Consider the following 14,636-nt stretch of genomic DNA (forward strand, 5'->3'; position numbering starts at 1 on the left):
TATATGTCATTTCATTTAATTCTCACAACTCTATGAGATGGGTAAGATTAGCTTCATTTTACAGATAAGGAAATGATAAAGATAAGAGAAAAAACTGATGAAATTAATAACAAAAACAATAGAGAAAAATTAATGAAAAAAAGAGCTGGTTCTTGAAAAGATCAATAAAGTTGACAAACCTCTAGCAAGACTGACAAAGAGAAAAACAGAAAATACAGATTACCAATATGGAACAAAATGGGATATCACTACAGAACCTGCAGATTCAGAAGGATAAAACAGGAATACTATGAATAACTCCACACATATAAATTTGACAACTTACAATAAATGGACCAATTGCTTAAAAAACACAACTCAATATGAAACAGATCATTTAAGTAGCACTATAACTATTAAAGAAATTTGAATTTGTAATTTTAAAAACTCTTTCTCCCCCCCCCCCAAAATCTCCAAGCACAGGTTTCACTGGAGAATTCTACCAAATGTTCAATGAAGAATTAACACCAACTTTACATAATTTCTTCCAGAAGTCAGAAGAGTTGAGAACACTTCCCAATTCATTTTACGAAGTAGTAGTATTCTGATACCAGAAAAAAGACTGTACAAAAAAAGAAAACTACAGACCCTCATGAATATAGATGCAAAAACCTTTGATAAAAGATTAGCAAACAGAATTCAGCAATATATAAAAAGAAGTATATACTATGACCAAGTGGGATTTAACGGATGCAAGGCAAGTTCAATACATGAAAAATCAATCAATATAATCCATCACATCAACATGCTACAAAGGAAAAAAATCACATGATTATATCAATCAATGCAGAAAAAGTGGTTGACAAAAGGCAATACTCATTCATAATAAACACTGGAATAGAGGGAAATTCCTCAGAAAAATAGGAATAGAGGGGAAATTCCTCCACTTGATAAAGAGCATCTACAAAAAACCAACAGCTAACATTATACTGAACGATGAAAGACTGAATGCTTTCTCCCTAGGATCAGGAACAAAGCAAGTATGACCACTCTCAGCACTTTTATTCAACACAATGTTGTAATTTCTAGAGAGTGCAGTAAGGCAAGAAAAGGAAATAAAAGTCATACAGATCAGAAAAGAAGAATTACAACTCTCCCTACTTGCAGATGACATGATTGTCTACATAGAAAATCCCAAGGAATCTTAAAAAACCCCTCCTAGAACTAATAAGTGAGTCAGCAAGTTCACAAAATACAAGATAAACATATGAAAGTCAATTGCATTTCAATATTACAGCAATGAATAGCAAAATTAAAAATAAAATACCATTTACAATTGCTCAAAAAAAAAAAAGAAATACTTAGGTGTAGATCTAACAAAATAGGTACAGGATTTGTATACTGAAAACTAAAAAATGCTGACAAAAGAACTCAGAGATCTAAACAAATGGAGAGACATACCATATTTGTGTATTGGAAGATTCAACAGTAAAGATGCCAACTCCCAAAAGATTTTTAAAAATATGTAGATGAGATTTTTCTAAAATTTATATAGAAAGTCAAGGAACTAGACTAGATAAAACAAACTTTGGAAAAGAAGAATAATGTCAGAAGAATCAGTGTACCCAACTTCAAGACCTATTATATAGCTACAATAATCAAAACCATGAGGTATTGGCAGAAGGATAGACACATAGATCAATGGTACAAAATAGTGAACCCAGAAATAAACCCATACAAATATGCTCAACTAATTTTTGACAAAGGTGCAATAGTAATTCAATGGAGGAGGGATATCCTTTTCAACAAATGGTGCTGAAGGGCACTCTTTTTCAACAAATGATGCTGGAGCAAGTGGACATCCATAGTGAAAGAGTGAACCTTGACCTAAGTCTCATAACTTATAGAAAAATTAACTAAAATGGATCACATACTTAAACATAAAATGTAAAACTATAATACTTTCAGAAAAAACATAGGAGAAAATCTTCAAGATCTAGCACTAGGCAAAGAGTTTCTAAACCTGACATTGAAAACATGATCTATAAAAGGAAAAACTGGTAAGCTGAACTTCATCAATATTAAAAACTTTTGCTCTGTGAAAGACTCTGCTACAAGGACAAAAAGACAAAGAAGAGACTGGGAGAAGATATTTTCAAACCACACATCCAATAAAGAACTAGTATCTAAAATATATAAAGAACTCGAACGCAACAGTCAAAAAAAAAAAAAATCAAACAATCCAATTAGAAAATGAATGAAAGACATGAACAAACATTTCACTGAAGAGGATATACAGATGACAAATAAGCACATGAAAAGATGCTGAACATCATTAGCCATCAGGGAAAAACAAATTAAAACTACATACCTATCCCAATGGCTAAAATTAAAAAGTGACAACACCTTATACTAGCAAGGATTTGGAGAAACTAGATAACTTGCTCATGTACTGCTGGTGTGACTACAAAATGGTGTACCACTCTGGAAATACAGTTGGGCAGTTTCTTGAAAAACGAAACATGCAATTACCATACGGCCCAGCAATTGCACTCCTGGGCATTTTTCGTAGAGAAATGCTCCCACAAAATATTCACACAAAAACCTGTACACAAATGTTTATAACAGCTTTACTCATAATAGCAAAAAACTGGGAACAACCCAGATTCAATGGGTGAATGGTTTAACTGTGGTATATCCATACCATGAAATATTCTGAAAAAATAAAAAAGGAACAGAAGTTTAATACATATAACAACCTGGATTGATATCCAGAGAATTATGCTGAGTGAAAAAAGCCAATCCCCAAAGCTTACATACTATATGATTCCATTTATATAATATTCTTGAAATAAAACTATAGAAATGGAAAATAGGTTAGTGGTTGCCAGGGATTAAGGAGGGGGTGAGGATAGAGGGAAGTGAGTATGGCCACAAAAGGGCCACAGGAGGAGTCCTTGTGGTGACAGAAATGTTCTATAACCTGACTGTATCAAATGTCAATATCCTGGTTGTGATATTGTACTATTGTTTTGCAAGATGTTACCATGGGCAGAAAACGGGTAAAGCATATGAAAGAATCTTTCTGTAGTATTTCTTAAAACTGCATGTGAATCTACAATTATTACAAAATTAAAAGGTTAATTAAAAAACATATGAAATACATTTTCTACCTTATATTGACTTTAATTCACATTTTAATGAAAAATTTTTAAAAAATTATACACTTTGAATACCATTACATTTTTTTTAATCTTTGAGAATGATTACAAATCATGAAGTGATAGAAATTAGAAAATACTAACATAGAACTCATGAAAAAAAGCTTGAAGAAAAAAGAAAAAGAATAAAATTTGCTGGGAGATTCTGGGAAGATGGCAGTATAGGAGGACCCTGAACTCATCTCCTCCCATGGACACAACAAATCTACAACTACCTGTGGAATAGTTACCTCTGAGAGAGATCTAGAAACTGGATAAAAAGAACCCCCACAACAAGAGCAACATGGAGAGGGGTGGAAGAGGTGCAAATACACCTCTGCTGAGGAAAAAACCACATCCTAACTGTGGTGCTTCACAGCCAGGAGCAATCTGAAAGGCACAAAGCCTTTCTTGGAGAAGCGGTGGGGATCTGAGCTGGGGATCTATGCCACAATAGGCACCCCAGACTTTGGATTCAGCACAACCAAGGTGAGATCCCATGATACCTGGCTTTGCTTGCTTTAAAATCCAATGGGGAGGGCCGGCCCTGTGGCTTAGCGGTTAAGTGTGCGCGCTCCGCTACTGGCGGCCCGGGTTCAGATCCCGGGCGCGCACTAACCCACCGCTTGTCCGGCCATGCTGAGGTGGCGTCCCACATACAGCAACTAGAAGCATGTGCAACTATGACATACAGCTATCTACTGGGGCTTTGGGGAGAAAAAGGGGGAAATAAAGGAGGAGGATTGGCAATAGATGTTAGCTCAGGGCCAGTCTTCCTCAGCAAAAAGAGGAGGATTGGCATGGATGTTAGCTCAGGGCTGATCTTCCTCACAAAAAAAAAAAAAAAAAAACCAACGGGGAATACCCCCAGAAAAAGTATCAAACTTCAGAGAAGGAAAAGCCTGATTTTAAAGGGCCCACACACAGATTCATCCATTCTGGAAACCAACACAAAACACAAGAAAGGTGCATAGTCCATTGGTAAAAGAGATTCACTTGCTAAGATCTGAGCACATCTCAGAGAGGCAGGAGGTAGCTGGACCCACCTCCCCAGGGACTAAGACACTAGTGGCAGCCACTATTGCGACCTAGTGCAGTTGCGCTGACATGGGCACTGGCAGATGCCATTGTATTTCTTCCTCTGGCCTGTTAGTGCAGGGTTTGCCCCACCCACTAGAGCACCGATTTAATCCAGCACAGACAGGGCAGGCAGCCCACTCTAGGGACTGGGCCCTGCCCACCAGTAAGCTCACAGTAAACTTGTGTGTCCGTGTAGGTAGGGTGTGTGGGAACCTCTGCAGTGGGGACAGTGGGTCCACCTCAGCAGGCTGGGCACGTGGGTGAGCCTGTCTTGGTGGGGTGTGTGGGCCCACGGATGGTGGGGCATGTTGGCCACAGCAGACTTATGCCACACAGGGGGGGCCGGCCCCGTGGCATAGCGGTTAAATGCGCACGCTCCGCTGCTGGTGGCCCGGGTTCGGATCCCGGGTGCGCACTGATGCACCGCTTGTCAGGCCATGCTGTGGCAGCATCCCACATAAAGTAGAGGAAGATGGGCACAGATGTTAGCCTAGGGCCAGTCTTCCTCAGCAAAAAAGAAGAGGATTGGCATGGATGTTAGCTCAGGGCTGATCTTTCTCACACACAAAAAATAAATAAAATAAAATAAAATAGCCACACAGGGGATCTGCCCTGCATTCCAAAGCCTGAAATGACTTCACTGCCGCACCTGGAGCCGGCCCCACCCATCTATGCTCCTGAGAGAACCAACAACAGCTGCGTGTTGTGGAGATCTGCACTGGCGGCCTGCAGCAATTGTGAGCCCTTGAGCCTAGCAACCAGCCACGCTGGGGGCCTAATTCACTTAACAGCAAAACAGCAGCAGCTGCGTGCTATTAGACCTTGCAGCCAGCCTTACTGGGGCTTGCCCCACCCAGTAAAGTAACCATAGCAGCTGCACATAGCTGAGCCTTGCCACCACTCAGCCCAGGGGCCAGCCTAGCCTACTCACACACCTGCAGCAAGAGAAACCCAGCCACAACAGAAGGGCACGCATAGCCCACACAGGGACACTCCTGGAACATTTGGAATGACTGATGAGAGTGAAGCACATTGCTGGGCCCCAGAAGGCATCTCTTACATAAGGCCGCATTTCCAAGATCAGGAGATGTAGCTGATCTACCTAATACATAGATATAAACACAGAGAAGGAGACAAAATGAGGAGACAAAGGAATATGTTCCAAATAAGGGAACAGGACAAATCCTCAGAAAAAGAACTAAACAAAACAGAGATAAACAATCTACCCGATAAACAGTATAATCTAATAGTCATAAGGATGCTCACTGATCTTGGGAGAAGAATAGATGAACACAGTGAGAACTTCAACAAAGAATTAGAAAATATAAAAAAAAACTAATCAGAACTGAAGAATACAATAATGGAAATGAAAAATTCACTAGAGGGAATCAACAGCAGAGTAGATGACACAGAAGAATGGATAAGTGATCCGGGTAAAAGAGTAGAGGAAATCACCCACGCTGAAGAGAAAAAAGAAAAAAAGACTTAAAAAGAATGAGGATAGTCTAAGGGACCTCTGGGACAACATCAAGCACACTAACATCCATATTACAGGTGTCCCAGAAAGAGAAGAGAGAGACAAAGGAGCAGAGAAGCTATTTGAAGAAATAATAGCTGAAAAATTCCCTAACTTAAGGAAGAAAACAGACATCCAGGTACAGGAAGCACAGAGACCACCAAACAAGATGATCCCAAAGAGGCTCACACCAAGACATATTATAATTAAAATGTCAAGAATTAAAGATAAAGAGAGAATCCTAAAAGCTGCAAGAGAAAGGCAACAAGTCACATACAAAGGCAACCCCATAAGGCTAACAGTTGACTTCTCAGCAGAAACCTTATAGGCAAGAAGGGAGTAGCACAATATTTTAAAAGTGCTGAAAGGAAAAAATCTACAGCCAAGGATACTCTACCCAGCAAGGTTATCATTCAGAATGGAGGGAGAGATAAAGAGTTTTCCAGATAAGCAAAAACTACTGGAGTTTATCACCACTAAACCGGCCTTACAAGAAATGTTAAAGGGATTTATTTAAGTGGAAAAGAAAAGACCACAAATAGGAATAAAAAAAATTATCAAAGAAAAAAATCACTGGTAAAGGCAAATATACAGTAAAGGTAGCAGATCAACCACCTATAATGCTAGTATGAAGGTCAAAAGACAAAAGTACTAAAAATATCTGTCTCCATGATAAGAGGTTAAGGGATACACACACACAAAAGAGGTAAAATATGATATGAAAAACATAAAACGTGAGAAGGGGAGTAAAAGTGTAGGGTTTTTAGTAAGAGATCAAACTTAAGAGACCATCAACTTAATTTAGATTGCTATTTACATAGGTTATTATATATGAACCTCATGGTAATCACAAACCAAAAACCTATAATAAATACACAAAAAATAAAGAGAAAGGAACCCAAACATAATACTAAAGAAAGCCATCAGATTACTAGGGAAGAGAGCAAGAGGGAGAAAGGAACAGAGAAGAACTACTAAAACACCAGAAAAAAAGTAACAAAACGGCAATAAGTACATACTTATCAAAAGCTACTTTAAATGTCAACAGACTGAATGCTCCAACCAAAAGACATAGGGTGGTTGAATGGATAAAAAAACAAAACGCATATATATGCTGCATACAAGAGACACACCTCAGACCTAAAGACACTTACAAACTGAAAGTGAAGGGATGGAAAAAGATACTCCATGCAAATGGAAATGAAAAGAAAGCTGGAATAGCAATACTTATACCAGACAAAATAGAGTTTAAAATAAAAACTGTAACAAGAGACAAAGAAGGGAACAACATAATGATAAAGGGAATAATCCAACAAAAGAACATAACACTTGTAAATATCTATGCACCCCCAGAAGCACCTAAATATATAAAGAAATTATTAACAGACATAAAAGGAGAAATTGACAGTAACACAATAATAGTAGAGGAATTTAACACTCCACTTACATCAATGGATAGATCATCCAAACAGAAAATCAATAAGGAAAGATTGGCCTTAAATGACAACTTAGACCAGATGGATTTAGTAGATATATACAGAACATTCTATCCAAAAACTGCAGAATACACATTCTTTTCGAATGTACAAGGAACATTCTCCAGGATAGATCACATATTAGGCTACAAAACAAGTCTCAATAAATTTAAGAAGATTGAAATAATAACAAGCATCTTTTCTGACCACAACGGTATGAAACTAGAAATCAACTACAACAAGAAAACTGGAAAAGCCACAAATACGTAGAGATTAAACAAAATGCTACTGAAAAACTATTGGGTCAACAAAGAAATCAAAGGAGAAATCAAAAAATACCTGGAGACAAATGAAAATGAAAATACAACATAGCAAAATTTATGGGATACAGCAAAAGTGGTACTAAGAGGGAAGTTTATAGTAATACAGGCCTACCTCAACAAACAAGAAAATTCTTAAATAAACAATCTAACAATACACCTAAAGGAACTAGCAAAAAAGAACAAATAAAGCCCAAAATCAGTACAACAGAGGAAATAATAATAATGAGGGGCCGGCCCCGTGGCTTAGCAGTTGAGTGTGCATGCTCTGCTGCTGGCGGCCCGGGTTCGGATCCTGGGCATGCACCGGCGCACCACTTGTCCGGGCATGCTGAGGTGGTGTCCAACATACAGCAACTAGAAGCATGTGCAACTATGACATACAACTGTCTGCTGGGGCTTTGGGGAGAAAAAGGAAAAAAAAGGAGGAGGATTGGCAATAGATGTTAGCTCAGGGCTGGTCTTCCTCAGCAAAATAAAGAGGAGGATTGGCATGGATGTTAGCTCAGGGCCAATCTTCCTCACACACAAAAAAATGAGAGTGAAAATAAATGAAATAGAGGCTAAAAAAAAAAAAAAATAGAAAAAAAAATCAATGAAACTAAGAGCTTTGGAAAGATAAACAAAATTGACAAATCTTCAGCTAGACTCACCAAGAAAAAAAGAGAGAAGGCTCAAATAAGTAAAATCAGAAATGAAAGAGGAGAAATTACAACAGACATCACAGAAATACAAAGGATTATAAGAGAATACCATGAAAAGCTATATGCCAATCAATTAGATAAGCTAGAAGAAATGGATAAATTCTTAGAATAATACAACCTTCCAAAACTGAATCAAGAAGAAATAGGGAATCTGAATAGACTGATCACTAGTAAGGAGATTGAAAAAGTAATCAAAAACCTCCCCCAAAACAAGAGTCCAGGACCAGACAGCTTCCTCGGTGAACTCTGCCAAACATTCAAAGAAAACTTAATACCTATACTTTTCAAACTTTTCCAAAAAATTGAAGAGGAGAGGACACTTCCTAACTCATTCTACAAGGCCAACAATACACTGATAGCAAAACCAGACAAGAACAACACACAAAAAAGAAAATTACAGGCCAAGATCACTGATGAACATAGATGCAAAAATCCTGAACAAAATACTAGCAAATTGAATACATCAACACATTAAAAACATCATACACCATGATCAAGTGAGATTTATTCCAGGGATGCAAGGATGGTTCAACATCTGCAAATCAATCAACGTGATACACCACATTAACAAGATGAAGAATAAAAATCACATCATCATCTCAATAGATGCAGAGAAAGCATTCAACAAGATACAGCATCCATTTATGATAAAAACTCTGAATAAAATGGGTATAGAAGAGTGCCTCAACATAAATAAAGGCCATATATGACAAACCCACAGCTAACATCATACTCAATGGTGAAAAACTGAAAGCTATCCCTTTAAGAACAGGAACAGGACAAGGATGCCCACTTTTACCACCTTTATTTAACACAGTATTGGACATCTCAGCCAGAGCAATCAGGCAAGAAAAAAAAATAAAAGGGATCCAAATTGGAAAGGAAGATGTAAAACTATCACTATTTGCAGATAGCATGATTTTATACAGAAAACTCTAAAGAATCCACCAAAAATCTAATAGAGGGGCCGGCCCCGTGGCTTAGCAGTTAAGCGCGTGTGCTCTGCTGCTGGCGGCCTGGGTTCGGATCCCGGGCACGCACCGACACACCGCTTGTCCGGCCATGCTGAGGCGGCGTCCTGCATACAGCAACTAAAAGGATGTGCAACTATGACATACAACTATCTACTGGGGCTTTGGGGAGAAAAAGGAAAAAAAAAAAAAGGAGGAGGATTGGCAATAGATGTTAGCTTAGGGCCAGTGTTCCTCAGCAAAAAGAGGAGGATTGGCATGGATGTTAGCTCAGGGCTGATCTTCCTCACAAAAAATAAAATAAAATAAAATTAAAAATAAATAAAAAAAACTAATAGAAATAATAAACAAATACAGTAAAGTTGCAGGGTACAAAATCAACATACAAAAATCAGTTGCATTTCTATACACTAGCAATGAACTAGCAGAAAGAGAAATCAAGAATACAATTCCAGTTACAATCACAACAAAAAGAATAAAATACCTAGGAATAAATTTAACCAAAGAGGTGAAAGACTTGTACACTGAAAACTATAAAACATTGTTGAAAGAAATCGAAGAAGACACAAATAAGGGAAAGAAACTCTGTGCTCATGGATTGGAAGAATTAACATAGTTAAAATGCCCATACTTCCTAAAGCAATCTACAGATTCAATACAATCCCTATCAAATTCTCAATGACATTTTTCATGTAAAGAGAACAAAGAATCTTAAAATTTATATGGAACAACAAAAGACCCTAAATAGCAAAAGCATCCTGAGAAAAAAGAACAAATCTGGAGGTATCACTCTCCCTGATTTCAAAACATACTACAGAGCTATAGTAATCAAAACAGCATGGTACTGGCACAAAACAGACACACAGATCAATGCAACAGAATCGAGAGCCCAGTAAAAAACCCACACATGTACGGACAGTTAATTTTCGACATGGGAGCCAAGAACATTCAATGGAGAAAAGAGTCTCTTCAATAAATGGTGTTGGGAAAACTGGACAGCCGTGTGCAAAAGAATGAAAGCAGACCATTATCTTACACCATACACAAAAATTAACTCAAAATGGATCAAAGACTACTGTAAGACCTGAAACCGTAAAACTTCTAGAAGAAAACATAGGCAGTACACTCTTCAACATCGGTCTTAGCAGTATCTTTTTGAATACCATGTCTCACCAGGTAAGGGAAACAAAAGAAAAAATAAACAAATGGGACTACATCAAACTGAAAACCTTGTGCACAGCAAAGGAAACATCAACAAAGTGAAAAGACAACCTAACAATTGGAAGAAGATATTTGCAAATCATATATCTGATAAGGGGTTAATATCCAAAATATATAAAGAACTCATACAACTCAACAACAAAAAACCCAAAGAACCCAATTAAAAAATGTGCAAAGGATCTGAACAGATATTTTTCCAAAGAAGATACACAGATGGCCAACAGGCACAATTCAACATCACTAATTATTAGGGAAATGCAGAGGTATCACCTCATGCCCATCAGAATGGCTATAATGAACAAGACAAGGAATACCAAGTGTTGGAGAGGATGTGGAGAAAAGGGAATCCTCATACACTGCTGATGGGAATGTAAATTGGTGCATACACACCAAAACAGTATGGAGAGTCCTCAAAAAATTAAAAATAGAACTACCATATGATCCAGCAATTCTACTTATGGGTATTTATCCAAAGAACAAGAAAACACTAACTCAAAAAGATATGTGCACCCCCACATTCACAGCAACATTATTCACAATAGCCAAGACTTGGAAACAACCTAAGTGCCCATCAAGGGGCAAACGGATCAAGAAGACGTGGTATTACATACAATGGAATACCACTCAGCCATAAAAAAAGATGAAATCCTCCCATTTGCGACAACATGGATGGACCTTGAGACTATTATGCTAAGTGAAATAAGTCAGACGGAGAAAGTCAAATACTGTATGATTTCACTCATAAATGGAAGATCAAAACAACAACAACAACAACAAAAAACAAACACACAGACAGAGAGATTAGACTGGTGTTTACCAGAGGGGAGTGGGGAGGGAGGAGGGCGAAAGGGGTGACAGGGCACATGTGTGTATTGATGGATGGTAATTAGTCTTTGGGTGGTGAACATGATGTAGTCTACACAGAAATCAAAATATAATGATGTACACCTGAAATTTATACAACGTTATAAACCAGTTACCTCAGCAAAAAAATTAAATTAAAAAAAAGAATAAAATTAGCCACACAAAATTCACCCATTACTGATAAAAACAATGAAAATGAGCAATAAAATTATTTTCATCAAATCCACAACCTAATAGGTCATCCAAAATCCCTGAAACTTCATATTCTTTACTAGGATATTTAATTACTGATCAGAACTTGCAAATAAACAGTGGGCCCCCATTTGTATTCTTGCCCCTGGCCTTGAAAACATCAGGGGTGTGCCTGCTTCCCATGGCATTTCTTAGCATATCTCATTTTTTAGGATATGCCAGCATTCATGAAGGTGAAAAAACTGTAATTATCTGAATTAATCTAATTCTACTTTACAGAGAAACACAAAAACAGTTTTTACACACTGTTATCATACACTGAATTTTCTAGGAATGCAAGTAACATGGAAATCAAGGGAAGACAGCACTTCGTATCGTTCAGTTTACCCTGAGTTGTCAGCAGTACAGAAAGTCACTGGTGTCGCACTGCCAGGTATCTGAGCCCAGACACCACGCCCCGGGCCAGCTGGGTTTGCAGCGTTCATCCAGACAGTGATCTCCACGGACACACAAGCATCTGACGTCCTCTGGTGCCGTCGGCCTCCAGCATTTATATACAGAAATGATGTGTTATTTTATTACAGCTTATTTTCCTTTTATTTCTCCTCTACATTATAGTTAGGGCATTACATCAATTTTTTTTCAGTAATGTATATGGGTAGGTTACACTATCAATGAATTTCATTTCAGGATGTTAAAGGGCACATCACAAAACATGCATCATAAAAAAGGGTAACTCGCACCCCCAGGCTGAGAACGTCTGCAGGGAACACTTCAGAAAGCAGCTGGTGCTCCTTTCTCACTGACTGCATTTCAGTCCGAAAGCCACGTGAGGGGAAGAGCCGTGGGAAGAGCCGTGGCCGGCTAATAACAAGGGCCCCTTCAGGCAACCACCAAAACAACACCAGCACAAAATGAAACAAAACAAAAACAAGGAAAAGAAAAGAAAGGCAAAACTTCCTTCAGGCTTTAGTGCCCTCCCCACTCTCACTGTGGCTAATGCAAACACTTTCCTTCATCCTTCAACAGGCACAAAAGATGTGACTTGACAGCCTCACACTCTGCAACAGAACCCTCTCCATTTCCAGTTCCGGACAGAGACAAATTTCCCTCTGTGAAGACGGAAGAGGCTAGAAAAATCACTAGATCTATCTGGAAAGTGCTGGCTGTTCACAAAAGGGGAACTATCTGAGGAACCCAGGTGAACAAGCACCTATGAAACAAAGTTACTGCAAGAACCAGGACATTTCAGAAAACCTCTGATTTTCATTCTCAGTGAAATTCCAGGAGCTTTGATAGCTTTGAAGCTAGTGCAGAAGTCATGAAGAAGAAACAATTTGAGATCACAGAAATTAGACTAAAGATTAAATACAGAATAGTTGAGGGCCGGCCCCGTGGCTTAGCAGTTAAGTGCGTGCACTCCGCTGCTGGCGGCCCGGGTTCGGATCCCAGGCACGCACCGACGCACTGCTTCTCTGGCCATGCTGAGGCCGTGTCCCACATACAGAAACTAGAAGGATGTGCAGCTATGACATACAACTATCTACTGGGGCTTTGGGGGAAAAAATAAATAAATAAAATTATTAAATACACAATAGTTGAAGTAAAGAAATATACAAAGTAAAGCATATTAGATGACAAACTTTAAAAAGTCAGAGGACAAATGAAAGTAATTGAAAGCATCAAAGAAAATATATGACGTGGAAACACACCCAGGAGACCAAACATACACATATTTGAATTTCCTGAAGGAGACTCCAGGGTAAAAGAAAAGTCATAATCAAAGTAATAACAGAATGCCTGGAGGGCATTTAATAAACCCATCACCCAGTCCCAATAACAACTCCGAGCAAAACCAGCAGGAAGAACTGAACACGCAAAACAGTATCTCAGCTTTCTGCGTCCTGTTTAACGGGGAAACACCAAAAGCACTCACAGTAAAGTGAGAACAAGGACGTCACCAGCATTTAACACAACTCGGGTCACCCACACAAGGCAGCAGGAATCAGAAACAAAAGGCCCAATGACAGCCCTGGCATGGAGGGCACAAAAGGCACTGTTTCTGCAGCTGATATAATCATCCACTTGGGAGACACAGGAGGATCAGCTGAAAACCACGAGCACCAAGCAAACCACCAGCATCAGTAAGGGAGTGAGTCAGTTACAAACTAAATATTAAAAGAATATCTAATTAAGGAAGACAATGAGTGTTCACTTCAGAAATACATATTCTAAAATTGGAATGACAGAGAAGATTAGCATGGAGGATGACATGCAAATTCATGAAGCATTCCATATTTTTTAGAAAAAGAAGGGAAAAAATACAACTAAAGAATCCCATCCACGATAGCAATAAAAGCATAAAACCTAGGCATAAACTCAACAAAGGAGGAGGGGGAATGGGAGGGGAGAGGGAGGAGAGGGAGAAGGGAGAGGAGGAAAGCAAACTTGAGCACAAGACAAAAAAGAAGAGAGGACTCAAACAAGTACCGGCGAGGATATGGAGAGAAGGAAACCCTTGGTGCAGCCACTATGGAGAAGAGTATGGACATTCCTCAAAAAATTAAAAATAGAACTACTATATGATCCAGCAATTCCACTTCAGGGTATTTATCAAAAGGAATTGAAACCACTATTTTGAAGAGATTTCTGCACCCTCATGTTCACTGCAGCATTATTCACAATAGTCAAGACATGGAAACAACCTAAGTGTCCATCGATGGATAAATGGACACACACACACACACACACACACACACACACACACACGCACAGTGGAATATTATTCACCCTTAAAAAGGAAGGAAATCTTGTCACATGCTACAACATGGATGAACCTTGAGGATATTATGCTAAGTGAAATAAGCCAGTCACAGAAGGCCAAATACTGCATGATTCCACCTACATGAGGTATCTAAAATAGTCAAAGCAAAGAAGCAGAGAGTAGAATGATGGTTGCCAGGGGCTGGAAGAAATAGAGAGTTGCTTTCAATGGGTTTCGAGTTTCCCGTTGTGCAAGTTCTAGAGAGCTGTATAACGCTGTGCCTATAGTTAACAATACTGTATTGCACGCTTAAAAATTTAAGAGGATAGATCTTATGTTAAGTGTTACTA

General features: G+C 38.6%; 1 protein-coding gene and 1 pseudogene across 14 annotated transcripts in view; one reads left to right on the forward strand and one right to left on the reverse strand.

Moving 5' to 3' along the window:
- SPECC1 (sperm antigen with calponin homology and coiled-coil domains 1) overlaps window positions 1-14,636 on the reverse strand; it is a 269,219-nt gene that overhangs the window by 163,243 nt on the left and 91,340 nt on the right. The window lies entirely within an intron of this gene.
- LOC131418033 (U6 spliceosomal RNA) lies at window positions 13,730-13,824 on the forward strand (annotated as a pseudogene).

Source organism: Diceros bicornis, chromosome 18 (assembly GCF_020826845.1).
Source record: "Diceros bicornis minor isolate mBicDic1 chromosome 18, mDicBic1.mat.cur, whole genome shotgun sequence".
NCBI lineage: Eukaryota > Metazoa > Chordata > Mammalia > Perissodactyla > Rhinocerotidae > Diceros > Diceros bicornis.